Source organism: Neophocaena asiaeorientalis, unplaced genomic scaffold (assembly GCF_003031525.2).
Source record: "Neophocaena asiaeorientalis asiaeorientalis breed wild unplaced genomic scaffold, Neophocaena_asiaeorientalis_V1.1 scaffold15, whole genome shotgun sequence".
In the NCBI taxonomy this organism is placed as follows: domain Eukaryota; kingdom Metazoa; phylum Chordata; class Mammalia; order Artiodactyla; family Phocoenidae; genus Neophocaena; species Neophocaena asiaeorientalis.
Window position 1 is genome coordinate 1,841,076 of NW_020185328.1, and position 7,818 is coordinate 1,848,893.

At 36.8% G+C, this 7,818-nt stretch overlaps 1 non-coding gene across 1 annotated transcript; it reads left to right on the forward strand.

The window, feature by feature from the left end:
• The first annotated feature begins 232 nt into the window (after positions 1-232).
• On the forward strand, positions 233-305 carry TRNAE-UUC (transfer RNA glutamic acid (anticodon UUC)). Its single transcript has one exon. It is a non-coding gene; the product is annotated as a tRNA-Glu (tRNA).
• The last annotated feature ends 7,513 nt before the right edge of the window (positions 306-7,818 follow it).

Consider the following 7,818-nt stretch of genomic DNA (forward strand, 5'->3'; position numbering starts at 1 on the left):
TGTAACACTAATTCAATATTAAAATAAAAACCTCTTAGAAAGCAAATTATAGAAGAGAACTTCCTAGGCTGATAAAGATATACACAACAATTCACATGAAACATCACTCCTAAGAGTATATCCTCAAAAATCAGAAAGAAGACTTGGATTCCTGATATCACCTTTTTAATTCAACATTTTTCTAGTTACCAGCCTTTTCAATAAGTCAATTAAAAGAATAACATCTGGGAATTACCTGGTGGTCCAGTGGTTAGGACTCAGCACTTTCACTGCTGAGAGCCCAGGTTCAATCCCTGGTCAGGGAACTAAAAATCCCACCATAAGCCTTGTGGTGTGACCAAAAAAAAAAGAAATACATAGAAGAAACAAAATTATTTTCAGCCAATGTAATTGTCTACTTGAAAAACCAAAAGTAACCTACAAAGTATTAAAATTAATGAGAGTTTTTCAAGGCTGTAATATATAATATTGATATTGAAGTCAATTTTATTTTTATATCCCATCAAAACTAATCTTACGTAATTTAAGAAGATATCACTTGCAAAAGCAACACGATGTTTTTTGAATATAATAAAAAGTTGGATTACTGTGGAGAAAACCAGAACACCTTATTGAAATACATTATTAAATAGGACCTAAATATATAAAAATATATACCATGTTCATGGGTTGAAGACTCAGTTTTGTAAAGAAATTTCAATATGGTGTTCCAAAATGACAAGTGTCCTGACTAGGAGAGCTAACTACAACACTCAGTTCCTTATGGCCTATAAAGATGAGTCCTCTAAACGTCTCTGGTAATTATAATAAAACACTAATAGTAAATTCAGGTATTAAAAAATTAGAAAATGTATTTTGTACTGATAATCATAACAAAAGGACAATGAGTTAGGAATTGTAAGCTATGCAAAATTAGAACACATCATTTTGGGAAAGATACCAAATTTCAAAAAATTAAAACCAAATGACAGAAACATTAAAAATTGATGTTGTGACATGTAAATCTTCACATTAGAATGGGCTCAATCTAATGACCATGGCATTTTTGAATTATTTATACATAAGCTACCAGGTCTTATGTCCCAACCAGATTCTGCAACCTGGATTTTTATGAAGGAATGAAAATAATTCAGAAATCTTAGGAAACTTTCAATATAAATAAAGCAATAACTCTGAAAAGTATGAGAATAATAAAGAAATAATTTATATCTGTGCCGTTGATGTTTTAGATCAAGTTAGGCATATCTTGCAAAGCTGAGTTTAGAATCTTTGAGTCTGTGCATGTTTGTTGTTTAAAGGACAGTATTTGGAGACCCAGCTATAATAGCAGCAGTTTAAATTGCTTTATAAAGGAATTTATTGAGTGTGGTTACTATTTAAATTATTGAGACAAATTGGTTTTCAAAATTTGTCTAATGGAGATGTGAATCCAATACATCAAGCAGTAAGCAAAGTACAAATAACAGTGAATATGTCTCTCCACATGTATAATTAGTTCTCACAACTAAAGAATTGATCAGTACAGTAGTGTTGCAGAGGTGCCCTGCCTAGATCCCCTCTACAGGACCAAAATTCTCCTTCCCCCAGCTGTTGTGAGTACTGTCTGATGATGGTTCACAGGTACTCCCTCTCTAAGAATTATCCTTTGCAGAAGGGAGTTGTCTTGCCCAAGGTTATGCCCCTCCCTGGGGACAGCCTGCATCCATTGGTTGACGTGGGGAAACAAAATTTCAGATTTCACTGTGGGACAGCACTGAAGGGCCATCCTGGCTCCACAGCTCCTTGTAGGATGTGCTGAGTCCTCTGCTGCGACAGCAGAGAGACCCAGTTACAGGTGTTGTTCCAGGCAAACACTCCTCAGTTGCTCTTCTGTGTGCAAATCTCTGTTCAGAATCTATTTGACAGAGAACCCTAAGTGGGGATGATTTCTTTTTAATCTCCATAGACAAACATCTACTAAATTGAAAACTGTATGACAGTTGTTGAGTTATTGAGATAGGCATTGGAGATAGAAAAACATATTTTCTGATGTAAGTTTTTAACTTCTATGGGTAGGCAGGGCATATGTGTTAAACACTGCTAAGCAATATACATATTGTCCGGGTCAAATGTGTGAAGCAGAGAGCACATATTATAGGAATTTAGGGCAGGGAGAGACCTGTCTTCTTTGGCTGAGCTGTAAAAGAAAAGGTTGAAATAAATGGAAAGCAGATGGGATTATGCCTGGTGTAGGGCAAGGCACTTGGTTCATGGCTCTTTTGTAACCAGTAGCAGGTGGCACCATGATTTATCTATTCACATATCTCTTTTTTCAACTAGAGTGTGAACTCCTCATTGATAGGTCCATATTTTATTCATCTTTGAATCCACAGAAAATAGAATGTTTATTAATTCAACAGGTATTCATGCAGCATTGATCAGTCTGATAGTGTGCCAGGAGCTGTACATTAGTGTATAAATGAAGTATTGTCTCTGCCTTCAAGGAGCATACAGCCCAGACAGGAAGATCATTAATAGAGACTTCAATAGACAACTTATATTTTGACAGGTAATATTCATTAAATAATTCTTTATTGCCAAGTGCCATTTATGTGCCAGGCACAGTTCTATGATGGAATAATCAACAGAGTGCCATGGGAGCACACAGCAGGGACCCTCAACCCACGTGGAGAACATATTTTTTAAGGAAGGCTTCCTGGGTGAGGTGATGTTCAAATGTGACCTTGGGTAAGGGGACACTCTTTTCTCTGTGGGTTGTGCTCTGAGAAGGACTCAGCTGAGAGCTGTCAGCTGTCTATGCTCCTAGGGGCTGGCAAAATGAGAGCCTCCATCCTGCAGGCAGCGCTAGGCTACACACAGCTGTAGCCACCTTGGTGATCTGGGTAGAGCAGCGGCTCTCAAGATTGAGGGTGCGTTGGAATCACCTGGAGGACTTTTTCACCTAGATTGCTGGGCCCCATCCCCAGATTATCTGATTTAATAGGTCTTGAGAGAGGCCTAACATTTGCATATCTAACATGTTCCCAGGTGATGCTTGCAGCTGCTGCCACAGGATCCACACTTTGAGAACCACTGATGCAGAGAAGTCTGTATTTGAAATGCTACTCCAGGACATTCATTCAGAGTAGATGAAGTTAGATAATATTTACTGAATGAATAGCACCAAGTTCAAGTATCCTACTTACAACTGAGGGAGAAAGTACACGATTACAATGCACTGCAGTAAGCTCTAAGAAGTTAGTTGCAAAGTATTAGCAGGGTTGCAGAAGAAAAGGGCCAAGTTTTCCTTCATTCGTCATGAGAATCTTGACAGACAAGTGAGCTGATCTCACCTTCTGGCTGAGTGAACTAATTGGGAGTAAACTTTTATCTTTGGATCTTAGTTTCCTCAAGAGTAAAATGGGGATGTTAATAATGACATCAGAGGGTTGTTGTTAGGATCAACTAGGATAATTCATGCAAAAGTACTTCAAATATAAGGTAATATTAAACAATCTAGCTTTTGTTCTTTGCTTGATTTTCTTTTTAGAGTTCTTTATTTATGTATATATGACTTGCATTATTGTAGTAAAGTCACTGATACTTTTGTGGGCCTTCAAATATTTTCTTTTGTTTTACTGATTAGGCACAAGGAAACAGGAAGCCACTATTAACATTCTAACTTAAACAGTTTCCTTTTTCATATTAATTTTGCCTTAATTACAAAAAATTGTATAAGTTGCAGATTTTTTAATGAAAGACAGAAATGCTATGCTAATGCTAAAAGAATGAATATGCATTGGGTTAGAACTTTTATTTGGGGATTTAAATTTCATCTCTGACTGGAACTATTCCTTTTTTAAAAATAAATTTAATCTCTTTTGCCACAGGATGGTAGTGTTGCTTCTCTTGTTAAGCCCCCAAAATAGATTTCAGATGCCAGTTAAAATCATAAAAAATTCTATTTCTCCAAGGAGATCTAACAATAAAACATTAGTTTCATAAAGAAAAAAGACTCCTACACATTTATGTTATTTTTAAAGAGCAGGAAACCTCAATGCCAGTGTTTCCTGAGGAGAATTGCCATTTCTTCCTTAGGAAACAGATCTTTGCATGTCAGGAATATTCTCATTATCTCTCTTCTTAAGTGAATCTTGTTTTAGGATTTCTTTCAAATTACTGCCCCTTTTACTTGGGTTGACTAATATAATTTGTTTCCTTCTAAGTTGATGTAGATATTTATTTTGAAGAAGAGAAGTTTTAAATGGCACGTATATTGATTGTAATCTACATAATCTTTCATAGCAGATTTAGGATTAGAAGCCAATTTGGAAGTTGTCTAGTGTGACCCTCTATTTGCATGCAGTAATTTCTTCTGCATCTCCAGAACAGATGGCCATGCAGTTTCTCGAGTGCCTCTAAGGATGCCCTTCAAGGCAGCCTCTATTCGTTGGAGGACTCCTAGAAAAGGAACTTGTTTGCTTTAAGCTCAGCATAATGTGGTGTTGCTTGGAAGCTGTGAAGCTTCTGTTTGCTTGAATTCAAAACCATTTCATTTGTCTAGAGGCAACCATCTTGTTGAGAGAATGAGTCATAGGATAAAATTATGAAATGTAGTTTGCTGCATACCGTAGTCAGTCACAGTCTGTCCACAGATAAAATATTGAAGAAATATAACAAGCTACAATACATTTTGTACTCTGAGAGATCTGGGTTTAACATGTCAGAAATTATTTATTTTCCTCATGACCATCATGGATTTACTGAAATATTCAATTAGGATTTTTGGTTGCCCTGTTCCCAGAAGTACAGTTTCCATTAACATTAAAATTTACAATCAGCAGGTTTAGTGGAGGAAATAAATTCCTTTGTCACTTTGCCAAATGAGGTGGTGGTATGTGAGAAGGCACACATGTCTCAGCAGGACCTTGGCTATTTTCTCAGGGGGCACTTTTCTCCTCACCCAGTAATCCAGTGACTCTGTAACCTATTGAAGGTAAGATGGTAAGAGAGGTTTGTGGAAAGATTTAGACTGAGCTTACAGGAATCTGAATGGCAGGGGTGTCACCAGGGGTCCTAAATGCATTCCTCAGGTTTGTAGATTTAGGAATGTCCTTTTATCAGTTCAGCAAGGGGCTGATTACGCTCTTTGAAACCCGCTACACTAACTGATCGCAGAAGAGAGTGAGATATAAACATGAGGTGCTTCATTATTACATTTCCCATGAGAAGTGCACCTGGCAGAATAGTCTACAGTGGTCGTAGCCCATGCTCTACTATTTCAGTAGGTTTTATAATATCAGCTCCCCGAGGGTCACTGTGCCAGGTATAGATGAATCAAAACCTCATGGGATATGCTACTTTGGCAGATGGCTAGTCACTTCTACTTTTTTTTTTTTTTTTTTTTTTTTTGGCGGTACGCGGGCCTCTCACCGCTGTGGCCTCTCCCGTTGCGGAGAACAGGCTCCGGACGCGCAGTCTCAGCGGCCATGGCTCATGGGCCTAGCTGCTCTGCCGCATGTGGGATCTTCCCGGACGGGGCCATGAACCTGTGTCCCCTGCATCGGCAGGCGGACTCTCAACCACTGCGCCACCAGGGAAGCCCCCAGAGAATTATGTTTTTAACCTTGACCTCAAATTCTTACTCGAGTCCTGAAGCCACCTATTTATGACAGCTACGTATACTTTTATGATTGTAAATTTTGTGGTGTTTAAATCTAGAAATCAAATATGAATCATATATTTTTCAAATGCATGCCATTTGTAATTATTTTCCTGTTACTACATAGCATTTTGATCAACAAAGGGAGGAAGAACATTTTAATTTCTTCATATTTTGATTAGATATGGCAGACATTGTGATTAAATAAGATGTAAAGGGTGAAACAATGAAATAGTAATGTGAGAATCCAGAGTTAAATAACAATTAATTTAACCTTCAAATTAAAAGCCAAGTAAAGATTCACATAAGGTACATCTTCTATAAAGAATCAGTGTTGACCTTTTTTCACTTGATGAAGGGCATCTACCTTATATATGTTTGTTCACTCAAAAAATTATGAAATGCTTACTAAATGCCAAGGATTGTGTTAGGCATGAAGGAGACAAAGATAAATAAGACATAGTTTCTATATCAAGATGCTTGCAACCTAGTAGGAGAGGCTAACAACTAAACAGGCAGTTCTAAGTAGGATATAAAGAAGTACAAGGTGCTACTGATACACATGAAAGTGTTCCTAACCCAGTTCTCTGTTATGTTTCTCAATAATGGAGGGAAAGCATATTTTAGTCAATATGTTTTTATACTTTTCCATAGTCTTCCTTTTATTCTAAATGATTAAAGATAAAATAAATACTTGTCCATAGAGATGAGATACACTTATTATGTATGTTAGCATATTAGTGTAATCAAGGTTTTAATTTTGGAAGTTATGTCTCCCAAAGGGAGACAATTTATTTTTTACCATTGGGATGGTAATGATGTAGCAATAACCTCCCCAATTTTTAATGTCTCCCCCAAACCACCCCACATTAAACATACAATCTGCATAAAAGCAATATTCTTGGAATGTGGTTACAGCTTCAGGCAAGTCCCTCAGAACCTATTCTCTGCTCACCACACACACATGAACTCATCCAACCAGAGTGCGACTCCAAAGCTCCTCATATTCAGAAATCTAGAATCTGCTACTATATGGAAGTCTATTTATGATATAAAGCAGGAGTCACTGCGGCAAAAGTATAATATATGCTATTTCTGTATGATATATAAAGTTATTGTCCAAGATGTTAGAGTCACAATTGTAACATTCCTTACTTAAACTACAGCATTTTAATGTCCTTAACATGAACTAACAGAACATACTCTATTGCACTTTCCAGAACTTCAGAGAACAAAACCACTGGGGCAGTATGGATCCTTCTTTAGCAAACTGCAGAGAATCTGTGCTCAAAATCCTTAACTTAGGGATTGCCTTGAACTAGTCAGATCCTATCAATCACTTGACTAGCATAAAGGTATTCAATAGAATTTCATATACCCATTAACCCACTCAAACGGCACGTGTTGAGCTCCTGTTATATGTTGGGTACTGTTGTAGATTTGGGGGTTCCATTAAAAAGTAGCATGTTAAAAAAAATAACATGTCATCCCTATCTCCAGGGAGTTCACACTATGTCATAGGAGGTAGACTTGGTAATGATCTATCATGTGAGAAGTATTAAATTATTTCTTGAACATGGTGCCACAAAAACACTAGACAAGAAGGATGAATATTGTCTTTTATGGGTAGAGAAAGGCTCTAGAGAGAGGCGGTCACACTTGTACTGATTCTTGAAGAATGAATAGGCGTTTTCTAGGTGGTGAGAGTGAAGACATTTTGAGTGGAGAAAATATTATGAGATATATTACATATGACTCATTAATCTATTCATTTTAATTTCTATGTTTTAGAAAGTTAGGTGACCAGAAATCTCAATGCTTACAGTGTTCTGTCTTAGCTTCCTGCAAAAAAGTCTTCACTGGATTGGCTCAAAATTATGGTCACAGATTTTCCTAAGAAATGGCTTTATGAAGAATATGGCTGCCTTATTTGTAAAATGTTTTTGATTGGTATCATATGTTCATGTTGATTTTTCAATCTGAGTATTATTCAACAAATATTTTCTTCATACTCTCCATAAGTAATTATCTTTTCTTGGTCTTAAACTCTTCTAACCTTTTACCATCTTCCTTAATTGAGATATATGCACTTTCTCTTTTATCTCACTTCTTTGCAATGTACAAAGAAGCAAAGGAAACTGAGTAACAGGTACCAAGGCCAAATCATACTTCAGCTA